Source organism: Equus asinus, chromosome 24 (assembly GCF_041296235.1).
Source record: "Equus asinus isolate D_3611 breed Donkey chromosome 24, EquAss-T2T_v2, whole genome shotgun sequence".
Taxonomy (NCBI): domain Eukaryota; kingdom Metazoa; phylum Chordata; class Mammalia; order Perissodactyla; family Equidae; genus Equus; species Equus asinus.
The window spans coordinates 20,717,799-20,731,122 of record NC_091813.1 but is presented as its reverse complement, the minus strand read 5'-3'; the positions used below and the strand labels follow the sequence as shown (position 1 = coordinate 20,731,122).

The 13,324-nt window shown below is 36.3% G+C and overlaps 1 pseudogene; it reads right to left on the bottom strand.

Annotated features, from left to right (window-relative positions):
* Nucleotides 1-12,284: 12,284 nt before the first annotated feature.
* LOC106842943 (prefoldin subunit 1 pseudogene) lies at nucleotides 12,285-12,665 on the bottom strand (annotated as a pseudogene).
* Nucleotides 12,666-13,324: the final 659 nt, after the last annotated feature.

Sequence of the window (13,324 nt, the reverse complement as noted above, 5' to 3'; positions counted from 1 at the left end):
ACTTTTAAAAAAATGGATACATTTATTGTCTGTAGGACATTAAGCAATTTTGTATCTGACTCAGCAATCTTATTCTAACTTTTCTTTCCCAAATTACAATATTTAGTATCTCATATGCTTTTTGAAATGGTCATAGCATCTTACTAATTTCCTCTTTAGTTAATAAGTTGAATAAAAATATTTGGCACACATATTATATTTAACTATATTAATATTTCATTTTATAGTTGCATGAAAGTCTTAGTTTAACCCTTTTGAAAATTACACTAATGCAACTGATCTTAACTATTTAACTGTTTCCTCCAGGCGTTACTCAATGTATGTAATAAGTAATTCTAGTGCTAATTAATCTAGTAATCTAACATCTAAGTACCTAGCAATCTAAGTTTCAGATAAACAAAAAATAACGATTTGGCATAAGTATGCCCCAAACACTACATTTTGCATTAAAAAAAAAGATTAATTGAGTGGGAATGAAACCACACAATATAAAGGGGAATATATACAGAAGAATTGGAGTAAAACAGATTTGAGTCCTGTCCTTTATCTAACTACAAGTACTTGGACACATCCTTCAACTGCTCTGATGCTCAATTTCCTTATCTGTAAAACTGGGCTAATAATATGCTCCAAATGTTCTTGTGAGGATTAAAGAAGACTTAGACATCAGGTCCTATAATGAATATTATAACTGGACTTGTATGTGAGAGGAAACATGGAGAAACTTTATTGACATTTATTCCTCCCTACTTTATTCTCTCTAAATTAAGACTGTATCTACCATACTCGAGGACTTCCAATGAATAGAATTGAACAAGGCCACATAGCACAGGACTTTTGATTCACATATATGTTAAATGAGGCTCTGTGTCTAGTATTGCTCCTGACACATAATTAATGCTCAATGGTAGAAATTACTATTATATGTTTAACTTAAGCCGAACATATATATTTGTGTGTGCGTGTGTGTGTGTAAGTCAGAGAGACTGACTTAACCTTCAAATCCTCCCAACTAAGAAATTGATATAAACCTTGTCAAAGGGATGCAAAACGATACAGTCATTCTGGAAATCAGTTTGAAAGTTTCTCAAAAACTTGAACATACACTTACCAAGTGACCAGCCATCCCACTCCTACATAAATATGTAGGATAAATATATAGGTTAAATACCCTAGAGTGATAAAAATTAGGCTCACACAAAAACCTGTACATGAACATTTATAACAATTCTATTCATAATCACCAAAACTGGAAAACAAATGTTCTCCAGAGTGAATGAATAAACAAATTGCGGTAAATCAACATAATTCCATTGATTACTACTGAGCAATAAAAAGATTGAATTATTGATACACACAACCACTTGGATAAATGCCAGACGAATGTTTCCAAAGTTTACAGATTGTATGATCTATATCCATAACATTCTCAAAAATACAAATCTATAGTGACAAAGCACTGAATAGTAGTTGCCACAATTTAGGGGTAGAAGGAGGTTGTGACTAAAAAGAGACAGCTTGAGGGCTTTTTTGGAGTTGAAAGAATCATCTGTAGCCTGACTTTGATGTTGGCTATACATATTTGTAAACGTGTTAAAATTTATAGAGCAGTTCACCATAAAAGCACTAAAATATGCAAAATGCTAATTTTAAAAATAATATTTAAAAAGAATAAATATATAAGTGGTCTAAGCATTCCAATTGAAAGATAAAAAATTTTGAGACCAAATAAAAAAGCAAAATGCAACTATATGCTGTCTGCAGAAACAAAAACAACAGAAACACCCCAAATATAAAAGCAAAAGCAGGGGAAAAGATATACCATGCAAATGATCATCCAATAAAAGTTGATGTGGTTATAACAACATCAGACAAAGTAGATTTTAGATCAAGAAATATCATCAGATATAAAGATGAATTTTTATAACAATAAAAAGATCAATTTATCAAAAAGATATAAAATTCTCAATGTGGATGCAATTCAAAATAGTTTCAAAGCACATGAAGAAAGAACTGAGAAAACTAAAAGGATAAATAGAAAAATTAGACATAATTGGAAACCAGCACTTATGCTTCTAAGAATCTGAAGACAAAGAAATTGATAGGAATAAAAGAATTGAATGATATTAACAATTATCTTGACATAATTGATGTTTACATAACTCTCTCCCCCAAGAACAACAGAATGCACATTTTTTAACAATCTCCAGGATGGAATATATGCCATAAAACAAAGCTCAATAAGACTGAAAGGATTAAAATTATACAAAGGATATTCTTTGGCCACCAAGTAATTAGATTAGAAATCAGTAACAGAAAATTATCTAGAAAATCTCTACATGTTTGAAAATTAAGGAACATCGTTACAAATACCTCATGGATCAAAAATTAAATCATAGAGCAAATTAGAAAATACCTTGTGCTGAAAATTTTGTTGGCTGGAGATAAAGCCATACGTAATGGGGGGATTTATAGCAATAAAAGCTTATATAGGAAAAGTAGAAAGTTCTAATATCAATGATTGAGGCTTTCATTTATAAAGCTAGAAAACTGAAAGCAGATTAAACCAAAGTAATTAGAAATAATGGATAACAAAAAGAAAAGAGCAACAATCAATGAAATAGAAAACAGAAAAACAAGAGATAAAATCTAAAGCCGATTTTTTAAAAATATTAATATAATTGACATAACTATACCTAGACTGAGAGAGAATGAAAAGGAGAGGCTATAAAAATTGCTAATATCAGGAATGAAAACTGGAACTTTGATCCCGGTCCCACCAATATTAAAAGGGTATTAAGGAAAGGTTATCAATAAATTTTATTTAATGGGCAAATTCCTTGAAAGATACAAATGATCAAAACTGATACAAGAAGAAATGGAATATTAGAAATACTCACTTATCTTTAAATAAATTCAATTTGTAATTAAAAGCCTTCTAACAAAGAAAACTACAGGCCCAGTCTCTACACTAGTGAGTTCTATCAAACATTTAAGAAATAAATAACACCAAGACTCTAAAACTCTTTCATAATATAGAGAAGGGAACACTTCCCGAATAATTTTATAAGGTATCATTACCCTGATATCAAGACAGGTCAAGGATATGAGAGAAGAAAACGATAGACTTCATAAACATTACACCAAAAAGAGAGAGAGACAGACAGTCATGAACATAGATGTAAACATTCCTAGCAATATATTAGCAAATTAAATCCAGAAATGTACAGAAAAGGACACATCATTACAAAGAAGGGCTTACTTGCAAGAAAAAGAAATAATAACATGTATATTGTAAAGACAGAAGTGAAACTATTGATGTGCATAGGAAATGATCATGTACATAAAAACCTCTAAAGGATATACAACAGAAAACTATTCATACTACCAAATGAATTTATTAAGCAGAATACAAGTTCAATATACAAAACAGTAGTTATTTTTTCTATATACTAGAAATATGTAAACAATTGGAAAGTAAAATAAAAACTGTTATTTTATAATAGCATCAAAACTACTTAGAGATAGGGGCCCACCCAGCAGCACAGCGGTTAAGTTTGTACACTCTATTTCGGCAGCCAGGGGTCCACAGGTTCGGATCCCGGGTGCAGATCTACGCACTGCTGCTGTGGCAGGCGTCCCACATATAAAGTAGAGGAAGACAGGTTCAGATGTTAGCTCAGGGCCAATCTTCCTCAGCAAAAAGAAAAGGACTAGTGGCAGATGTTAGCACAGGGCTAATCTTCCTTGGGGGGAAAAAATTTTAGAGATAGACAATAAAAATTGTGCGAAGGTCTACAAAAACTATAAAATACTGTTGAAAGTGATTAAAGAAAACCTAAATAAATGAAGTAATATACTATGTTTATGAATTGGAAGAGTCTATATTATTAAATGTCAATTTTCCCCAAATTGATCTATAGATTCCAAACAATCTCAAACAAAATCCTAGCAAGTATTGTTGCAAAAATTCACAAGCTGAATTTAACATTTATATGACAGTACAAAAACACCCAAACAGTATTGAAAAATAACAAAATTGGAAGACTTATGATACTTGATAAACCTGTAGAAATCAAGACAGTGTGGTACTAACATAAAGATAGATAGAAAGGTCCATGAGACAGAACACAAAGTAAAAACACATGTGATCAGTTGATTTTCAATAAAGGAAGTAAGTTAAAGAGAGAGGGTAGCTTTCTCAATAAATGGTGCTGGAAAATTTGTAATCTGTCCATATGGAAAAAAATAAATGGCAACCCCTACCTGCCACCATGCACAAAAACTAGCATGGAATCAATCATACACCCAGTCCTAAAGCTAAAACTACAACCATAGGAGAACATCTTTGTGATGTGTGGGGAGGCAGAGACTTCTTAAACAAGACACCAAAAGTTCTAACAATAAAAAAAAAATTCATAAACTGGACTTCTTCAAAATTAAAATCTCCTGTTCAAAATAAATGAACTCCAGACTTGGAGAAAACATTTGCATTATATATACGTGTGTGTGGGTGTGTGTGTTTAAGCTCTGGTATCCAGAGTATAAGGACTTTAAAACTTATTCAGACAAAAAATAGAAAAGAAAAAAATGAACTGAATGATAAATTTCCACAGATATTTTACAAACGAAAATATATGAATGTTAAGCATGTACATGAAAAGATTTTCCATATCATTTGTTATCAGGGAAATGTGAATTAAAACCACAAAGATATACCACCACACCCTTATCAAAAAGTTAAAAAGACTGACTTGTGTTGACAAGGGTGTGGAAAAATAAGAACTCGCCTAAATTGCCAGCAGAATGTAAAACGGTGTGACCACTTTGGAAAACCACCGCCAAGAGTTTAGGTAAACTGCTCCATGATGCTGCTGCCTCAGCATCTGCTTTGTGTGGCCAAGCAGCCTGCAGGGGCCTTGAACTGACACTAGACCCTCCCTTGATCTCACGGCTTTGATAACACCCATAGAGATGCAAGTTCCTGATGTAACTCCCCCAGTGGCCCTTGTGATAAACAGTCTCCCCCACCTCCCACGGCCTTCCCCTTGTGTGTCCTTAGATAAGACCCTCGAAAAGCTTACAAATCCCTACTCTTTTCTTGTGTGAATTGACAAATCTGGTCTTAGCCCAGGAACCCCTAAGCACTCCACCCAGGGACCCCAATAAAGGCATGTGCCCCAGATCCTGGTGCACTCTCTGCCTGCACCCTGCATTGATCTCCCCACGTAGCCCCTGCAGGTGTGCTGTGTACCTCCTCCAGAACTTGTGAGTAATACATTTCTCTATTTCACTTCCCTCGTGGTCTTTCGTTGCACTGAGCTTACTATCTGACACCCTGGGGCTCTACTTAACACATGTTAATCTAACAAAGTCACAACAACCATGTATAAGATTTTTAAAAATAACGTTAAATATTAACTTCTGATACATCTCCAGGCTAGGACTATATAGTCTTCCCAGGGATTACTCAACAGAATTGAAGATGTATGTCCACACAAAGACTTGTACTCAAATGTTCAAGGAAGCTTTATTTATAGTAGACAAAAATGGGAACATCCCAAATGTTCATCAAGATGTAAATGGAATACGTGCTTTCAGTAGACAAAATATGGGCTAATTGTGCACACTGCCTCCATGTGGCATAAATACAGCCTCACCAAAAGATAGCAAATTTATTGAATGAATTTTAGGGGAAAAAAGTTTCACCACTTGCAAATAAAGACTGTCAGCAGTGGGCTTTGCCATAAAGTGGCACTTATCAGTCCAAATATAAATAACAGCCTGAAGCTCATCATTTTATTTCAAACATAAGACCTCATAGGAATTTTTAATGTGGATATCAAATTATAGCAATGACCAGTACAGGGAAAAATGCTATGAATTATGATCAATAAGGGTTTATGTGAAGGCAGTGATGCTGATGGTTAGAAAATTCCATGCATGTCCAGAAATAGTAAAAGAAAGTGGCCTGATCTAGTATACATCTTTGTGACGATTTGACCATCATCGTTCTGATCACACAAACTGACACCCTTCTCTGTTAATTCTCAAGCATCTTTATTCAGAGTATATGTCCATAAATATGCCATGAATTCACAAAAAGACCAAAAAAAAAAAAATGTTCTGAATCGCACTAAGGGATAATAAAATAGTTTACCCTTTTGAACTCTAAATACAACTTATTCTGTCCTCAGGAAATACTCATATAATTTTCACCTATTCAAAACAGATACTACACATCATACATTTTCTAATACTACTCATTTTGCAAGTGATTGTCACAAAAAAGGAGAGCAATTGCTGGGGAATTGCCCTATTCCCAGAAATGGCAGATCAAAGAAAGAAATCGAAGTAAATTGAATTATTCTTATTTCTTAGAGCTACACTTAAATTTATCAGTCCATGCCTATTCCCCAGAGTCATGATAAACTAGTTCATCTAACATCAATCTATTAAATAATTTCTCCACTAAAATAAATTTCCATGCATAATCCAGCGTGATGTCTCAAGTGAGAAAAGGAAAAGCTGATTCAAAAGCAGCTGGTAGTATAAGCACAGTCGGGCAACACTTGCAGACCCTTTGCCCTCACAGTCATGGTGATGAATGAAGGAGGGAACTAAAAATAACTGCTTGACAGATGGTAAGAAGCAGAGCAGCAGCACCTGATTTCCTGCAATGCTTTTCGCGGATGCTGACCTGCGTAAGGCATAATGAGAGAACTGACGCACTTAAGAAAGGAGGCGGTGTTCATAAAAAGCTGGATATGAAAGAGTACCATAATGAGCATGGATGACTTGCCCCTGGCTACTGGCTAAGATTTTAAATTCCAGGAGTTTAGGAAATCCAGCCAAAGGATGCAGTCTTTCTTCAGCGTCTGCGACAGGATCTCGCAGCTGCTGCAAACACAGCACACCCCACGTGACCAACGTGTAAAGTCGCATTTTGGCACCACATCATTGTGCGAAATGTTACAGCTTTGACACAGCAGCCAAAAAACATATGAAATTAAATGAGATGTACAAAAACAAGCTAGTGCAAGCATGAGAACAGCTTTTGAAAAAATAAGACTCTTACTCCATAACCTGCTCGGGCCAAAAAAAGAGTCTAAGCATTTGAAGTTGATTCCATTGTGACCACAATTTCAATGACAGCCCTACTCACTAAATTATCTACTTGTTGCCTCCTCTCTCCTGCACTTTCCTGCTCTTAATTGGCCAGAGATATAGACACTATGTTGTCAGGATGATCTTATACTTTGGGAGAAAAAAATAAGACCTTAATGGCATTTTTCTCTTTATGATTAAAAAAAGATCTTGCTAATTCCAATAAAGATTGAAATAAATGCAACTATTGCTTGAGCGTCTATTACTAGTTATATAAGTGCTAGATTTTTATGAGCAGGCGTGTCATACATAGTTGTGCAGTTGAACATGTGAGTACCCAGCCAAAGTGCAAGGAGGGACTGAAAGCTTTCCCTGGGATAAAGAGCCCCTCCTTCTAACTAGCCTGTCCATGGCTGTGCCCATTGCAACTTGTCTGCTGAGGGGGTGTGTCTTTTACTAAGTCACACAAATGTAGTAGTACCCAAGCCCAGATCCAACAAATGAAAAGAAACTAATCAAATTAAAAGGAAAAAGTTTGATAGTGCAATAAGAGCCAAGAAAATTAAAAAGGGAACTGAAAGTTGAGGGTAAAGTTTTTCTAAAAGGTCCAGAAGGCTGGACCTTGAAGAAGGGCAGGATTGGGTACCTGGAGAGAAGGTTGTAGGTATCACGGGCACTGGAGTCAGATGGGACCACAAACAGCGTATCCCCAAGAGCTACATCATTCATTCAAATTTGCATGAGATTAGAGCTGCTGAGAACATACAGCATGTCCCCATTCATGTACTTTTATCACTACAGAAAATATTTCAACATTTTTAAGGAAAATAGCCCAAAAGAGAGGAAGAATTTTTGCTTGCTTAACAGAAAACATATTTCCACTCTGAATTTTGCCTCACAATAGTACAACAATTCAGGGTTTTATAAAAATAAAAAGTGTCAAAGAATGGACTGATTGGTTATTTTTGAAAAAGTACTGATTCCATTGAATAGTCACATGTGTATGTTCTAGAAAAATAAAGTAAAGTAATCACAGAGTATTTAGAAAAAGATAAAAGACACAGGCCATGAAGATGGGCAATGTACCAATGTGAATGATTTTTAATGTGAGGAAATCATGGGGGAAATGCGGCTTTTTTTTTCCTTTACATAGAGGCAATAGTTTAGAACAACTTTTAAATAACAAATCTCACAACGATTGGAATTTCCACATTTCTATCTAAACACTCGAAGCCATGGTTATCACACTAGTTAAGTTCATCCATATAAAAGTCATCTTATTCATTTTCTTCCGTGCCTTTCATCCTTTTAATGACCATTACCCTCTCCCTTTTTTTGCAAGGTCTTCATTTTCTGCTTACCCTTCACTATATGTTCTCCCTCCCTGATGTACTAACTCACTTCCTAACAACCAACACTGTTAAAAATCTAACCTAGTACAGTGTCTTTATTACACTCAAATACATGTGGAAATAAGGTCAACTATTTCTGTGCTCACTGGATTCCTTTTTTTTAAACCTACACATCAAAAGTCCTAAAGTGCAGCCAGATTGGCACAGATAGAAAGGAAACCACCAGGATAAAAACAACAATATAAATGAGGCCTCATAATATAAATATAAATGAGGAAACAATATAAGTTTCCTCCAAGTTCATGCCTATGTTGTTTTCTCTGCCTAGAACACCACTCCCTGATGACATGTCCCACTTGGCCGGTTTCCTATCAGTCATTCTCTAACTTGTCATCCCCTCTGCAAAGCCTGACCTGACTTTTCCTCACTTTTGGGGATTTCACAGCAGTCCATTTAACTACCTATTAAAGCATTTACCATGATTCCTTGGGGGAAGAGGATCATGTCCATCCCCCATCTATGATGAAAACACAGTAGAAACAGAAAGAAGGAAGGAAGGAAAGAACAGAGGGAAGGAGGGAGAGAAGGAGAAGAATGAAAAAGAAGGACAAAAAGAAAATGTGTTTAATTCTGAAGAAGAGAAGCCATTAAAAATATAATAGCTTTATCAAGACATTTGAAAGACTGTCATGTTAGGAAGAAGACTCATTCTGCATGGTTTAGAGAACAGAAAAGTGACCAATGATAAGCAGATTCAGAGAGGCAGTTTTTGACTCATGCTACAAGAAAGAATTTTTTGAAATTATAGTCATCTGAAATAGGATAAAGTGATATGTTCTCTGTCTCCTGTAATATTCATATAAAGCCCAGAAAATAACTTTCCAGAGATTTATATAGTAGATAATATAGATTTATATAGTAGATAATGATTGGACCAGATTGACATTGAACATACTTTGAAGCTTGGATTATATTCTTTTGTTGAATTTCATCATCTTCAGAAGAGGCAATACATTGATTAAGGCTATCTTTCTCACGCTCTCTCTCTCTTTTTTTTTATAGCCGTTTAGCCTGCACAGAGGGTAGTATTTTCAACAAATATTTCTTTTACAAATCTGCATTGGTCTTCTGAAAGAACGAAAAACATTTCATAAAATCCTTATGGTAAGTTATCACATTACACAGATTGACATCTGAAAACAGTTTTTAAAAGTACAAGGCCATGAGACGTACCACAGCAAATATTTTTATGCCTACTGTACATGAGAGAAAAAGAAATTCAAAATATATGAACCATATTTCACAGAAAAGTATCTGTGATGTGTAAACAAAAGCTATGAGTAGACTATGTACAAATAATTATGATCATTTCTAAATAGTTATCCTACATTTACATAACCTTTTTAGCTTGTTGCATGTGGTTATATCTAGATTGTTTTGTGCTGATCAGAAGTTGTGCAACTTTTTTGACGATATTTTGAAATTGGCAAAACTTAAAGTGAATTTTTCCATTATTTATTAAGCCCATATGAATTTCAAGGATTATTTATGGGAATGGTTTGATTCATTTGGAAGGTTTCTAGTGATGGATTTGTTTATAAAAGCACGTTAACGCCTAGAAAACATAATTCAACAAATTTTTCATATAAACTTTTCCATCTAAAGAAACACTGATTCTGAACTTATCCTAAGGACTTGATTTCTGATCCTTTTTTGGCCTCATTCCTTAGCAGATCAGCCATTTCCTGAGCACCCGCTCCATGCCAGGGATTTTCCATGTGTACCAAGGAAGCCCTGGCTGAGTTTGTTCCCGAAGAAATTTCTTTTTCAATTGAGAGAAGACTAATGAGGAACTGGGCTGGGCTTGATGGAGCCGCATGTGAACCAGACAGCTGATGTCTCACAGATGGTCTTACTTAAGACTAAATAACCTAGATTCTAGGAAAAGAAACTGATGTTCGACTACTGTGGGAACTGTGCACTGCATTGTTGATGCCGCAGGACCAAACTGGGAATCTTACCAAAAGATAACAATATTGAAAATCTAGTATTTTTCTATAGAACTTGAAACTATGCTTCTCATCTTAAATGTGCCACAGAGTTCAAAATCACGAGCATACTTTATTAAAAATGACCTGAAGACATGAAGCTATGCAAAAGTGCTAATTCCCACAAGCTTCTGAATGTAAAGAGACTTAGCTCCACCCCTGAAGGGTTGTACAGGAAAGAAGTTGTACGTAATTTCATGGATAAATGCAAACAAATGTTGAGTAGCCTTTAAAAGGACATTTCTTTTCCATGAAAGCTTTATATTAAGTTGATGATCAACTTTCAATAGAAGCCATCTTTAACAATTTTTTTAAAATTTTTTGGAAGTTAATTCAATCAATATCATGGTCAAGAATATTTTTGACTAACTCCCTCCACCTCAAAATTTTTAAACACATCAAACACATTTATTCACTTGTGGAACACGTCAGCTCCAGTACTCTGACTACCACACTATGCTCTGTATCAGCTGCAAACTCTGAGTGAGCAACAGGAGTAGCTTTAAATCATACAGTTTGCGAAAGGAGTCCTTATGCACAGTAGTCACCAACTAACATGCAGAAAGCTTGGTAGACTGAGATGAGGACCAGGAGGTTTAAGATTTTAAAAATCAAGAGATGATATTTATGATTTCGCATCTCTCAGTTCCAAGGATTGTTTTTGATTGTCTTAACCACTAAGTTACTAACCTCCATATCTCTTTTTTTCTTCTTCCAATTTCAAGTATTACAGGATTCTCCTGGAAACATAACCTTTAAAACATGAGTAATATTTTCGAACAAGATCTGATTCAGCGACCACGGGATTTGATCCATTCTTTTACTCCTCATGTAACACAATAGCACCTATCATGTGTCAGAACAAACAGGAAGGTAAATAAAACGCTTCTCTTACCTTCAAGTTCCATACAACATAATGGGAAAGATCTTGAAAGTGTAACTATTTTTTAGTCCACAAAATGCTTCAATGGCATGACCATTCTTATGCTGCATTTATATCGACCATAATTGGCTAAGGAGCTGGGTCGATGGCAGAGAACGGAATTGAGGAAACAGTATGTAAGCCATTGCCACTATCTTCATATTTTTTCTTTTTGGAGGTGCTCCTGGTTTATTACTGAATTTTCTTTTGGAGTGTTTGGGAGGAAGCGGGAAAGGAATGTTTAGGCAGACTGCCACCGAGGAACCACTGTTCTGCTTACTTAAATTCAGCTATGCCCTGGTCTCCTTTCTTCTTATCTGCATACTACACGGAGGGTCAGAAGTTGAAGGGTTTACTCAGAGGAACAGAAAAGGAAAAAAGAGGGGAAGGCTTCAACACAGGCAGAGCAGGGCCACAGCCCCAGAAGGCACAGGGAGGAGCTCTCTGGCACATGGATACAGCTTCTGCATCTCTGTTCTCATCCATCAGCTCAAGAAAAGCAGACTTAGCAGAGTGGGACAGGCGCCTTTTATTGGTCTGACCAGTATTTGACTAGTAGTAGGCTCCGGTAGAGCCCCCCTGTCTGTTCTGGCTCCTATCTTCCCTCTCTTGGGAGTTCATGACTCAGCCTCAGAGGAGAGGAGTGTCCCGGGCAGGGGTTGCAGGCAGAGCCAGGATAAAAAATACAGGATTGGCATCTGAAAGGAGCTCAGAGTGATGTGCAAAACATAGGGTTACCAGACCATGCAGATAAAAAGTCCATCAGGGAAGAGCAGAGGCCGTTTCCTCACACAGACCCCTCCGCCCTTGCCAGGAGTGGGAGACGTTAGGAGAAAGAGCTTCCCCTAAAGCTTCCTACTGGGTCCTTTGTGCCGGCAGCATCTCCCGGATGTTGTCCTCAGCTTCCTTCATGCTCCACTGCTGGTAGGACTTTTTCTGTTCCGATTCTTTACTTTTTTCTTCTGCTATTTTCTGTTTCTCTAACAGCTGATTGTGAATTACCTCCTTGGACTGAAGAATAAACATTATTCCTACACCTTGATATATGTTAGTCTCATCTACCAAAGTCATAATCTCTGTATCTGTAAGATGTGCATGCTTTTTCGTTCTGTTTAGCTGTTCAATCTCTATGTCTGCAAGCTTCACTTTCTGTTGAGTGTCGATAGCTTTGGCTTGAAGCTCTGTGAAAACCTTCTTCAACTCCAGATCCACGGGGGCACCATCTTGGTTCCTCATCTTCCTTTGACGAACCCTGGCATTCTAGGAATAAGGAGGATGTCTGAGCCAAGATTTGAGTCCTTACTTGATTTACTTCCTTCCCTCGGGAACTTCTCACCTTCTTTGTGCATGACACCATGGCTCAGCCCATTTTGCCTCCCCTTTCCTTTTTTCCCCTAGATGGTAAGCTTCTTGAGGGCACAATGGTGTGTTCTTTTCCCTCTGAGTCTCCCTCAAGTTGCTTATCACCATGCCTTGTACATGAGTGTTTAGGGAATGCTTCTTGAATTATAAGCTTTGCATGAATGAAAAGGAAACCATAAAATATTATCAAAGGAGCAAAACAAAACATTCAGGAGGATACTTGAATTTAACAGTATCTCTATCAGAAAGCACGGTGTTTGTACTTAATTTCCTATAATGTCATGTGCACAGTAAGCCTACTCTTGAATTTTCCACTGCTCAGATAAGGCATGTGTGGGCATTAAGACAAATGTGGAAGAGAGAGGGAAGCACTTTGAACACTTTAATTTAAAAGTTCCTCTCAGAAAATCAAAAAGATAAAATCTAATTTTATTTCAGCATATGTGGCGAATACTGTAAGTGGCTGAGCAAAATCCATTTCCCTCCTCTGCTCAACTGGTCATCCCCCTCCCTCCATGATCATCTGAAAATGC